We start from the raw sequence: 13,751 nt of genomic DNA on the forward strand, positions 1-13,751 counted from the left end.
ATCTTTTTTGAGATGTAGCGACCAGAATTGTACACAGTATTCAAGATGTGGTCTCACCATGGAGCGATACAGAAGCATTATGACATTTTCCGTTTTATTCACCATTCCCTTTTTAATAATTCCCAACATTCTGTTTGCTTTCTTGACTGCCGCAGCACACTGAACCGACCATTTCAATGTGTTATCCACTATGACACCTAGATCTCTTTCTTGGGTTGTAGCACCTAATATGGAACCCAACATTGTGTAACTATAGCATGGTTTATTTTTCCCTATATGCATCACCTTGCACTTATCCACATTAAATTTCATCTGCCATTTGGATGCCCAATTTTCCAGTCTTACAAGGGTCTTCCTGCAATTTATCACAATCTGCTTGTGATTTAACTACTCTGAATAATTTTGTATCATCTGCAAATTTGATTAGCTCACTTGTATTTCTTTCCAGATCATTTATAAATATATTGAAAAGTACGGTCCCAATACAGATCCCTAAAGGACTCCACTGCCCACTCCCTTCTACTGAGAAAATTGTCCATTTAATCCTACTCTCTGTTTCCTGTCTTTTAGCCAGTTTGCAATCCACGAAAGGACATCGCCACCTATCCCATGACTTTTTACTTTTCCTAGAAGACTCTCATGAGGAACTTTGTCAAACGCCTTCGGAAAATCCAAGTACGGTAGGTTCACCTTTATCCACATGTTTATTAACTGCTTCAAAAAAGTGAAGCAGATTTGTGAGGCAAGACTTGCCTTGGGTAAAGCCAAGCTGACTTTGTGCCAAGACTAAAAGGAGGGGGGGGGGGGTAGCAATATCTTTGCCCCGGGCATCATACCCAAGTAGTGTCATCATGCTTACCCTGTGACTGCAGCAGCAACAACAGAAAATAAAATCAGCACAGGACCTTTGAGCTGGTGAGTGCTCCCAGGCCCTGCACGCTTTATCTCTCAAATGGATTTTCTTGGTAACAGGAAGCCCATTGGGGGGGGGGGGGGATTGTTTACAGCATCTGTGAGTGTGCACAGGTTCACAGGCCCCTTGCTGATTGCTTGCTTTTGCTATTGCTGGCAGTGTAGACTGACAGTCTTCAGCAGCTCTGGGGTATTCAATCAGCCATGAGAGATAGAGGAGGACCCTGGGAGGGGAGAAGAAAGAGATGCTGTCACGGTGGGGAGAGGCCGAGTGGAAAGAGGGGGCTTCTTATGGGATGGTAGGAGAGAGAAGGGATGCTGGGGGATGTAGTTGGGGGGGGGAGGGGTAAGAAGAGAGTGATATACTGGGGATTGGAGAAAAGAATGAGAGGAGGGAGATGCTGGGTAGGGAGTGGGGGTGATGGAGAGGGTCGGGAGGGGGATGCTGCTGAGCAGGGAGTGGATGAGAGTCCAAGGTGTTTTTGCTAATTCTAGACTGTGTCAGTGAAATGTGTGACTTTTTTTATATTCTGCCTCTAGTACTTAGCATTTCTGTACAGAACTCTGTAGAAAGTTCTTAAAGCAGCTTAGAAGGGAAGAGACCAGCTTTCACAGAATGGTTAAGGTGAATCTTCTTTTTCATTGTCTTTTTTTCACCTGGCAGTTTTCTCCTGTTTCTTGGGACCTCCAGCTCAATTGGGACCAGGGCTGGGATCTGGCAACTTTTAGCTTTCATTCACAACCCGGGGACTTCTTCCCTATTTTACATACACGTCCAACTTACTTTAGTTCAGACATTGCAGGGAGAGTCCTTAGCCAGAGGCTATTCAGCAGGACTCCTCCTAAAGCCCTGCCATCTCAGATACTAAATCTAGCTTCTAGGTGGGTCATTTTGTAAAGGCCTGAGGACATTTAAGCCATTTGCCATAGAAGCCACTGCAGGCCAATAAATAAATGTTTACTTATGAATTTTACACCAGCTTTCAGCGAGAAAAGTATGCACATACCTTCTGTTTGATAATTAGCTCACCAAAACCATCCACACGTTTACACCTAACGTGTGCGCATAGTTTGAGGAAAAATATACAAAAGTAGGCGTGTAAGTGCAAACCCTTGTGCAGCCCTGCCCCAGGAACACCTCTGCTCACTCTAGGTGAAAGTGCACACATACAGGATTAGGTGAGATAAAAGCCATTCTCATGGGCAAAGCCCGTGTGTAGATGCAATGACTAGGGACTTGTTCCTACTCACCCCCCAACCCCACCAGGAGTCAGAATTGCTTCCGCAGCATCCCAGCTTCAACCAACCTAGGGAGCGGAAGACCTGGCTCGGAAATCAAATCTGAGCCCCTGCCACAGGCAGTGCACATCACTGTCACTGAACCCAACAGTTTCTGGGTTTCCTTTTCATCTTGGGACATCCCAAAGAGTCCTGATTATGATGCAGTGGCCACAGCTTTAGTGTCTACTAGAGAAGAATGCTCTTTCACATACAGGTCGATGCAATATAGGTGTCCAAAACCCCTTATGCAGTAAGGATATTAGAGTGTCCAAAACATGCATCCTAACCAGCGTGTAGCTAATAGCGCTCCTCACATGTAAATTCATGTTGTCCAGGCTATGAGCTATTGCCCCTCCCCAATGCAGAAAAAAAAAGTGCACCCAATGCACACATTTTTACTCTTGAAAATTAACGCCTGCCCCGGAGCAGGCGTTAATTCTTGAGGAGCCCCTAAAGTTAACAGAAAAGCAGAAAATACTGCTTTTCTGTTCCTTTTTTTGGTTCCTGTGACTTAATATCATGGCTATATTAAGTTGGAGGAACAGAAAAAGGAGTAAGGGAAAAAAACATTTGTAAAACGTCTGCAGTCAGGTAAGAAAAATGGACGCTTAATTAACGAGGGTCCATTTTCCTAACCCGTACCTGTGCCCAGGTTAGGAAAATGGATGCTCATAAAATTTTCCTAACCAGCATTAACAGCCACCTCTCCTGGGTGCCCAATGCTGTGAAGGCGCTAGGGGTGCACAATTTCCCCTAATGCCTCCTTTTTACCGCAGCAGCTCATTTAAATATTAAAGTGGGCGCCTATGCTAGGAGAGCAGGCACTCAATCATGAGCGCCCATTTTCTGCACTCCACTGTTGCATTGGCCTGATAATATCGACAAGTGTAAATGTGTCAGTATCATTCCAAAGGTAGCATCAGACTGGCTCAATACCAGCAGCTCTGGAGCTCAAAATGGCAATTGGCAGCCATTAAAAGCATTCAGCTTATTCTTAGAAGAAAGTTTCTTTACATTTTTCTTAAAGCTAGACCAGTAAAAAGCTTTGTGATAATAGTGCATTTATGGGTTTCATGTGCTGAATTTGAGTTTGCAGGTTTTTATTTTATAGCTGTGCCCTTGATCCACTCTTTGGCACTGAATAACACACTTTATATGCCCAGATTGTTGTCAGAAGGGATCAAGCCTTCAGCTTCCTACACATTTATGGTGATCACTCTAGACCCCTCCTCCTCTTTTTTCTGCCTTGGAATATTGTCACTGAGTATGCAGAGGTGACTTAAAGCATAGCAATGTTGTTGGGACCATATAATAAGTTAATTGAAGCCAATTCAGTGTGCCCCAAACTAGCTTGAGGTGATGCTCTTCTGTAGTCCCTACATTACCTCCTCCATCCAGGAGACCTGTAACTCTTGGAATATACAATTCTGGCATGTATTGATTCTTACAGAAACTAGGCTCATCATTTAATCTATAATAATCAGTGTATGCTGAGATTATACATTCCACGAGCTGAAGGTTGCACGGGCTTTGTTGAAATAGGTATACTAGCAGATCTCACGTGTGTAATCTAACAGCATTACCAGATCCAAATACTTAAAAAGTGCTAATGTATAAAACTTAACTGGCAAAATCGGTTTTCATCCTTAAGCCTGGACAATCGTTTCGACAAGTAGAAGGAATAAGTGAGCCCATGAGGAGAAAGAAGCAATAGAATTTTCAAAACAAGAGGAAAAAACTCTTTGGGTGGGAACTTGTTGATTCTCTTGTTTGAGAATAACTTTGATTTAATGTATTATGATTATGTGATTTTATATTATATATATATATATATATATATATATATATATATATATATGGTATTTTATATTTGAATTAATTTGTATATAATATTTTAAGCCCTAATTTTATTGATTTTCTTTGATTTTCTGGAAAGGTAGTATTGTAAATTAAACTAAACTTAAAGAATCAGACCAGAAAACAAGGAAAAACAATTGACAAAAGCTTAAATAGAACATGAGAGTTACTTCAGAAACCCCATGTGGATCAAAATCTAGCACAAGACTGGCTAAGGAGAGGTTAACTTAAACCTAAAGATGAGAGATTAATAACGGCACAGCACAGGACAATGGTCTATGAACAAAATTGGAAATATCTACACATCTCGTTGCTAGGTATGACGAGCTAATGTCAGATGGCCAGTTTACAGAAAGGTATAATGGGCCGGATTTTAAAAGCCCTGCGCGCGTAAATCCGGCTGGATTTACGCGCGCAGGGCACTCGCGCGCCGGTGTGCCTATTTTGCATAGGCCGCCGGCGCACGCAGAGCCCTGGGACGCGCATAAGTCCCGGGGCTTCGTAAAAGGGGCGGGGAGGAGGCGTGTCTGGGGCGTGTCCGGAATCAGGGGCGGTTTGGGGTGGGACCGGGGGCGTGGCGCCGGCCCGGGGGCATGGTCAGGGCCTCCGGACCAGCCCCCGGGTTGGGTGATGGCGCGCCAGCAGCCCGCTGGTGCGCGCAGATTTACACCTGCTTTCGGCAGGCGTAAATCTGGCAACAAAGGTAGGGGGGTTTAGATAGGGCTGGGGGGGGGTGGGTTAGGTATGGGAAGGTGCGTATCTTATAAAATCCAGTGTACTTTTGTTTGCGCCTGGTGCGCGAACAAAAGTACGCGCTCGCGCAAATTTATAAAATCTAGCTCAATAGTTGGTACAACTCATCTACTGAAAACTGTGTAAACACTATAACATCGCTGAAATAGAAAAGCACTAGGATCATGACTGTGAAAGAACTGTAGAGAATGAAGAACTTGTGATCACCTAGGACATTCCTATGCCATGTGAAAGAGAGCTTGATACAAGAAAACCAGACATTGTGGTAAAGGAGAAAAATACAAGATGGCATTGCTGATATGTGTCGGTAACAAGCAGCTAGTTTGCAGAATATATGAAGAGAGAGAGAAGTTCCTCAGATACCAAAACATGCAACCAGAGACCGAGAAAATGTGGCAGAAGGATGCAAAAGAAGTCCCAATTGTATTGGGTGCCACTGGCCTGATTATAAAGGACTTCCAGGCACATCTTGGTGTGTTGCCTTATTCGTATTTCATCTTATGAATTCCAGAAGGAGGCTTTCTTTGGTACTGTGCAAGTGCTTACAAGTAAGTTTCATGATATATTCAAAACGAACCCATTTGGAGACACTGGAGAGACATGAGGCACAGTCACAATCCCTTTGTACCATTGATAAAATATGTTTTTAGGGGAAGGCGGAAGAATGGAAACTCAGAAACCTTATTTTTTAGTTACTGTCCCATGCCCCATGACAAATCCAGATCATTCCCCAAATGTTACTGTCCCATGCCCCATGACAAATCCAGATCATTCCCCAAATGTTACTGTCCCATGCCCCATGACAAATCCAGATCATTCCCCAAATGTTACTGTCCCATGCCCCATGACAAATCTCAGATCATTCCCCAAATGTTTCTGCTGAATTATCGAGTAGCTATGAAATCTGCATTTAAATCACTTCAGCTTTCTGTTACTTGTAAAATATGCCACACTCTTCCCTGGAGCAGGTCCCAAGCTACAGTACTAGTGGCATAGCCAGAATTTATTTTTTTTTTGGCTGGGCCCAAGGTTATAACATGGGTGGGCACTAAGCATACAGGTCTGAGTCATGGCAGTTGTACTCTTATTAATAAGTAATGCTTTAGCGTGCACCAGGTAACAGATTTGCAAATAGCCTGGAACCGCTGTCATACATTGTGGGTGATACTATACATTTTCAAACAACCTCTACAGTCTAAAGTTTGAGAGTACTCTTCTACCCACAGACTTTAGCCAGAATTTTCAAAGTGGATTTATGCACATAACTCTTCTTTGAAAATTCACTGGTGTGCTCATAACCAGCACTGACAATTATACACAGTTATACCTGCTCAAGTGTAGTGAGAGTTGAAATAAGCACAATGTCAGCCAGCAAAGAGAGAAAACATTTTAGTAAGATAACTTAGGAGAGTTGCAGATCACCATAGCCAGAAAGGGCAAATACAGATCTCAGAGGTCATCGGATTTTACAGTGGGTTATAAATTTAACCTCCCCTAAACTTACACACCAATGAGTTAGTTACTTTGTTAACATAATCTTTTTCTAACTGGTTTAAGCTCTTATCTTATCTCTTATATGCTAATAATACTGCATTCTTGTAAGCCATGATTTCATGCAAGTTGAGCCCAGAAGGCAGAAGTGAAACTTAATGCTGACCTTTGACATACATTAGCATTCTTATTATGCTGTGATCTTTCTACTTCTTCATTGCCAACTGGTCTGCCTTCACAGAGAACTCCCTCAAAGCACCCTTACACTTCTTCTCTTTGTCATATTTAGTATGACAGTATTATGCTCCAGGCTTCAATACTGTTCCACCCCATGTCTTAGGTTGGTCCCATGCAGGCTCAACCAATGGAGCCATGAGTTAGGCTAGAACTCTTATCCATCATAGGAGTGGATACTCTGGGCTAATCTTATGTTACCTGAGCCTGACCTATATCATCTGGAATTCCTCTTCCTCAGGAGGGTGGGGGGAGGGAATATGAGAAGGGGCTGACAATCTCTTATCTGAGTGGAGATCAGAAAGTTTGTAGCAACAGAAAGTGGAATTGCTACCATTGTAGAAACTATTAAACTTTTGGCAGACTTATGGCAGAGACTTTTTACATATTGGCAGCCAAGACTTAAGACAATAAAGATGATTAATGCAAGTGCAATAATAACAATTATACACATTAGTTTCTTTCTTAAACCTCTAAACCAGTTTGGGCACCAATACCTAGGAAGTCCCAATCCTATTTTATTGGATAAACTGAAGTTTGCTGAAAGAGTAAAACTATTTGGAAAATAGACCTAATAACTTTGATTCAGATGGCAAATACAAAAAGGTCCATTGGAACCGAGACAGTCAAAGCAGCTTCATGCCTTGGCCTGGTGCCATTGAATTACAGTTTTATTGCAGGTGGACCCAATAAGGGAGGTATTTATGTTTTTCTTATTCCCCTTGGCCCATCACATACATATGTCAGCAAATGACACAGGGAGTTGCAATAGGAAATATTGACACTGAAAAACATTTGTAGTTCTGAATTAAATGGCCAACTGCCTTTTGTCCACACAGTATGCCATGTCCAACAATTAGTAAGGTTCAAAGGAGTGGCCCAGTATGTAGTACTAATGCACAAACAAAGAGAACAATATGCAGGAATGCAATGGTGGGACTCTAAACCACCATAAAAGGTAATAGGCTGAGGCAGGGAATTATTACGCCTGAACTCAAACCCAGGGGCCTAATCCCACTGTCACTCCTCACCATAATTATTCGGCTATTTCTCTACCTGGTCTGTCATCATCTACTTAACTTCCTGGTCTGAACTTGTCTGCTTTCAGCCTAGTCTAGGGTTGCAGGTTTTAAGATGTGATGTGTGGATCCAGAATTTCTTTCCCTTTACATTCACTGCTGTTGGTGGTGAGCAAAACTTGGTGGAGTCTCTCCCAGTGTGGTTCTGAACTGCTGGCCTGGAGAAAGTTTTGTATTAAAATAGCACCACATGGCTGTATACTGTGAACGATGTCTACTTGAGGTTTCAGCAGTGCAGCACTGACTTGTTGAGATGTCTTAAAAATAGGTTGCATTAATACTTTGCAATATGAAATCATGGAATCTATTAATCAAAACAAGTCATATTCAGTCAAGTTCACTTATTGGTGTGTTGGCATTGGCGCCCAGTAACCAAATGAACTCAGATTGGTGGTTCTGCCTGCAGTACGCTTTAATACTAAATAAGATCATTTGTAGTACTTCTGGTCAGAGTAACCCAGTTTCTTTTATTGCTTTAGCCAGTCCAGTTTAAATGATTTAGTTAATTCTTTCAATTTGGCCAGTGACGTCATAACCATTGCAATGATCAGTTGTTCAATTACCTTATTATGAAATTCAGGTCCTTGGTCACTGTCAATCCACTCTAGATATATGGAATTGTTACTGCTATATTTGTATGTGTAGGATTGGCTTTGGTCCACTTACCGAACCAATCAACAATAAAAGGAAAGTATTGATATTTTTGAGCTTTTGGCATTTGCACAAATGGATCCCATGCAGTCTGTTGAGGAACTTTGGTACCTGATGAAATGTTATGTTGTGCATACATAATACAGTTTTGTACAAACTTTGCTGCCACTGGCCCAATAAATGTGCAGTACTCCAATAAATTATAATGAGAAAGATGACATAATTATATAAAATTCAATTTATTCACTTCCCAAGATTCTTTTATGCTATATAAAATAAGATTCAAGCCAATTCAGAGTTTTTTGTATGTCACTTCTAAAAAGAATTGAGTGTCATTAGCAATTAAATGCCTCCTTATCCATGTATATACTATCGATACATTGAAAATAGTTTCACACTAAATAGTAGAGTCACACCAAATAGTATTGCTGAATTTTATCCAACCTTGGTAATGAACAATAATGCTTTTATCTTTATCACTAAAAATATATCTTAAAGATTACATGAACATAAAAGTAAATGATATTCTCTGATACTTCCAGTTAATAATATGTACACCGAAGGACTAATGAATACTAATAAGAATCAATAATAATAACTGCAAGTACTAAAATATATATAAAATTGCATAACATAAAATTCAATACATGTTAAGATCTTTTGCTAATCACAATTGACTCCTCACTTATGCTGCATTGTTCATTGGGGCCACGATGCCACATGCTGAAGGAACCACCAGGCACCCTATGTTGCTGCACCTAGAAACTGGTTATTTGCCATTGGCCCCATGGCAAAGCAGAGGGAAAAACTGGGTGGGTCTAAGTACAAAATGGGTGTGTTATGTCTATGTCATTGTATAGTATACATGTGTGTTTCATTTTTGTACCAATGCTGACCTTATCCCATGTCAAGAAACCCCCATGAGAGTCCTGTTAAAAGCTGCAGATTTAAACTCAGTATTTCTCTTGCACACTAGATGCCTAGATAGCTGTGTTTGAACAACTCATTCTTTAGGGAATGTACACGGAAAAATGTTTGGTTTGGCATGGTGATTCATTTCATTAATTTATTTTGTTCAATTGGTCGTTTGTTTTTACATTAATGTCAATGGGGGAAGCAACATATCCTATTGGAGATTTCTAGCCAAGTTTAATAAAATCTGCAGGTAGGCAGCAGCAGAGGGAACAGTATTCCAAGTCATAAAGAATAGAGCAAAGTAGTACCAAGAGTGGCATGAATAGCCAAGGCACGGACGGGGCAAACAGAGGCATGAGCACCCAAAGGCATCAAGAAAGGGGCAAAGTGCACAACAATGGCAAGAACACCCCAAAGCTCCAAAAGAGAGGCAAAGGGCACTAACAAAAGAGGCCTAGAAGATACAGTGAGAGGCGCAAAGAGCACTATCAACAGTGGCATGAACACCCCAGGGCATCATGAGAGAAGCAAAGCAGCAGAAACAGAGGCAGGACTACCTGAAGACACCGAGAGAGGAACAAAGCAGCACAAATGGTGGCATGAAGACCTCCAAGGCACAGAGTGAGGGGTATGACAGCAAGCACACCCTTAGACATTGACTGAAGGATAAGGAAGCATGAAGAGTGGCATCAGCACCCTAAGGCATGAAGCAGTGGCATTCAATCCCAACCCTGGAGGGCCACAAATGGTTGAGGTTTTTGGGATATCCCTAATGAATATGCATGAGAGAGATTTACAGGTACTGCCTCCATTGTATGCAAATCTATCTCATGCATCTTTATTAGAGATATCCTGAAAATCTAACCTGTTTGCACCCTCTGTGGCTTGGGGGAATGCCACTGGCATAGAGATTTTGGGTCAACAGGAAAAAGCTCAGATTTATCAAAATTAACTTTGTACCCAGCCAAAAAGCCATAGGGGTAGATTTTCAAAGGGTTATGCGTGTAACCCTGAAAACCTGCCCATGAGCGCGCCGAGCCTATTTTGCATAGGCTTGGTGGCGCACGCAAGCCAGGGACGAGCGTATGTCTCGAGGCTTTGAAAAAGGGGCGGAAAGGGGGGCGGGGTCGTAAACAAACTAACAGTGGTAGCCTAGCCGCTTTCCTTGTCTTTCAAATTTACTTACTACCCTTCAGCATTTTGTTCTCCACATGCAAGATTAAATATCTTTTATTGGATGTATTTATTGTATTTATTGATTGTTTTAACTGTAAACCGCTGTGAAGGCTAACGCCAATGCAGCGGTATAGAAAAATTAATAAACTATAAACTATAAATTATAAATAGATGTGTTTTTCGCTTTTTTTTTTTAATTTGAAAAAGTTGGCACCAATCTCAATTCACTTGGTAAGACATTCCATATTCGAGGAACAGCCAAAGATAAAGCTCATTCACGCACTTTATTTAAGTGTGCCAATTTTGGTGATGATATCACTAGTTGTCCTTGTTACTTTGATCTTAAACTACGTTGTGTTGTCTGTAGCTGAAGCGAGGCATTAAACCATTCGTTTTTCTGATTAAAGATTGCTTTATGAATTAAATATAGACCTTAAACTGAATTCTAAAAGGTACTGGGAGCCAATGTAAATATTTTAAAACAGGTGTAATATGATCGAACTTTTAAAGACCCATTAAAACCTTTGCAGCTGCATTTTGCAATAGTTGCAGCAGACGGAGAGTACATTGTGGGAGACCTAAAAACAGAGCATTACAGTAATCTATTTTTGCAAACAATAAAGACTGCAAAATGGATCAAAATTCTTGTTCATGTAAAAACGGTTTTAATCTTTTTAAAATTTGTAATTAAAAAAAAAATCTTTTATAATGTTTGCTACTGATCTCTTCCTAATGAACTCACTGTCTAAGAATATCCCAAGGTTTCTCACTTTTAAGGTCAGACTAATATATTGATTCTGTCTACTTAAGAGAAACTCTTTTTCTCTGTCTAATTTATTACAGATGAATAGAATTTCAGTTTTATTTTCATTTAACTTCAACTTCATATGTTGTAAAAGCTGACATATAGATGATAGATAAACTCTCAAAAGATTAAAATTTGCTACTCTTTAGTTTGTCAATCTGGCCTACTACATCTTCTAGGTTCACAGTGATTTGGTTCAGTTCATCTGACTCATCACTTTTGAAAACCATCTCTGGAACCGGTATCTCCCCAACATCCTCATTAGTAAACACAAGAATTCATCTAGTCTTTCTGCAATGGCCTTATCTTCCCTAAGAGCTCCTTTAACCCTTCAGTCATCTAATGGTCCAACTGACTCCCTCACAGGTTTCTTGCTTCAGATATATATCTTTTATGACATTTTTTATTATGACACTTTGCCTCTACACCAACTTAATTTCAAATTCTCTCTTAGCCTGCCTTATCAGTGTTTTACACTTGGCATTGCTTATGCTTTTTCCTATTTTCTTCAGATGGATCCTTCTTCCAATTTTTGAAGGATATTTTTTGGCTAAAATAGCCTCTTTCACCTCACCTTTTAACCATATTGGTAATTGTTATGCCTTCCTTCCACCTTTCTTCATGCATGGAATACATCTGGACTGAGCTTCCAATATTGTATTTTTAAACAAAATCCACACCTGTTGTATACTTTTAACCTTTGCAGCTGCACCTTTCAGTTTTTTTCTATTTTCCTCATTTTATCAAAGTTTGCCTTTTGAAAATTTAGTTTTAGAGCTGCAGATTTACTTATTGTCCCCTTCTATTATTAGTTAAAATTTGATCATGTTATGATCACTATTGCCAAGTGGCCCCACCACCGTTACCTCTCTCACCAAATCCTGTATTCCACTAAGAATTAAATCTAAAACAGCTCCCTCTCTCGGTTCCTGAACCAACTGCTCCTGAAGGAGTTGTTTATTCCATCCAAAAACTTTATGTCTCTAGCAAGTCCTGATGTTACATTTACCCAGTCAATATTGGGGTAATGAAATCTCCCATTATTACTTCACTGCCAAATTAGTTAGCTTCCCTGATTTCTCTTAGCATTTCATCATCTGTCTGACCATTTTGTCCAGGTGGACGGTAGTATACTCCTATCACTATACTCTTACCCAACACACATGGGATTTCTATTCATATAGATTCTACTGAGCATTTAGTCTCTTGTATAATCTTTATCCTGTTGGACTCTATACCCTCCCGGATATAAAGTGCCACACCCCCACCAAGTTGATCCTCCCTATCATTGCGATATAATTTGTACCCTGATATAGCACTGTCCCACTGGTTTACATTTACATTACCAGAGACTAGTAGGTCTTTGTGCTCTAGCACTGGTTTCTGCAATACATTCATGTTTTTTCTTTTCCATCAGTATCAGCAGCGAAGACCATTGTTATACTGGCAATACTGAACAAATTAATAAAGCCAATACTGTAACACTCTGGTCCATTTCAAAAGCAAGAGCGTTAATCGTTATACTTTGAAATTGCAAAAGATATAATGAATAAATAAATAAATAAATAAAGGGGGATTGGCCCTTACAGACCAATTTCTGGTTTTCATATTTGCTAGAACTATCAGAGCAATAATTTAAAATAGACTATAATACAGTATACTTCATTTCCATTTAAAAATATGGGGTCAGCAATTTGATTTCTCGCACCTTTTAAATTCAGAATTACTTTTTCTTCTTTTTGTCTTCGGTTGGAGTCACAAAGAAAACTGTTTAATGCTAACGGCCTGATGCTCAAGAGCATTTACATGTTTAATTCTGAACTTTACGCATGTAAAAACACTGTATCCATGCAAGTAGGCTTATGAAATTTGCTTTAACACATGTCTTTTACTTGTCACTAGGCATTTGCCTACATTAGGAGCAGTCCATAAACTGCTATTAATGGATAGGGAATAGCCACTGCTTGTTGCCGCCATTAGTAGCATGGGATTTATTTATTGTTTGAGTACTTGCCAGGTACTTGTGACTTGGATTGGCCACCGGTGGAAACAGGATACTGGGCTTGATGGTCTGATCCAGTTGCCCTGAGATTGTTGTGGATTCGTGTAGGGGGTGGGAAGAAGGTTCATACAAACTTTCTCCTCTCTCTCACAGTCACAGTACCCCTCTCTCCAATCCACTCAATCCCCCAATCCTTTTTTCCTCCCATTCACTCACTCAGAATCACTGCTCTCCATACTCCCACTTAATCCCCCATTCCTTCTTCATCTCAGTCATTCCCAAAGTCCATACTTTCTCCTCACCAGGTATCTTTTTTGCCCCTCTCCCCAGGCCCTGCTATTCCCCCCTTCCTCTTCAATCACAGTCTTTATTCAATCCTTCCGACTTGGAGGGACTGTCTCTCTCTGTCTTCACCCTCTTCCCCTCCCTCACTCCACAAGCCAGTATCCAAAAACCCCACACACAGAACAGCCAGGTAGACTGGAACTCACTGGCTCCTGCTGTTCCACACTGCAGGACATCATAGCTGAATTCTCTCTGCCCTGTGATCACCAAGCTCCCTAGATCAGCACTCCCTTTGTTTGTTTTTTCCAAG

General features: G+C 40.7%; 1 long non-coding RNA gene across 1 annotated transcript in view; it reads left to right on the forward strand.

Moving 5' to 3' along the window:
• Positions 1-643: 643 nt before the first annotated feature.
• LOC115088764 overlaps positions 644-13,751 on the forward strand; it is a 38,935-nt gene continuing 25,827 nt past the window's right edge. The window contains exon 1 of the long non-coding RNA XR_003855855.1: positions 644-680. This is a non-coding gene — a long non-coding RNA (uncharacterized LOC115088764). The remainder of the gene's footprint in view (positions 681-13,751) is intronic.

This window comes from Rhinatrema bivittatum, chromosome 3 (assembly GCF_901001135.1).
Source record: "Rhinatrema bivittatum chromosome 3, aRhiBiv1.1, whole genome shotgun sequence".
Classification (NCBI taxonomy): domain Eukaryota; kingdom Metazoa; phylum Chordata; class Amphibia; order Gymnophiona; family Rhinatrematidae; genus Rhinatrema; species Rhinatrema bivittatum.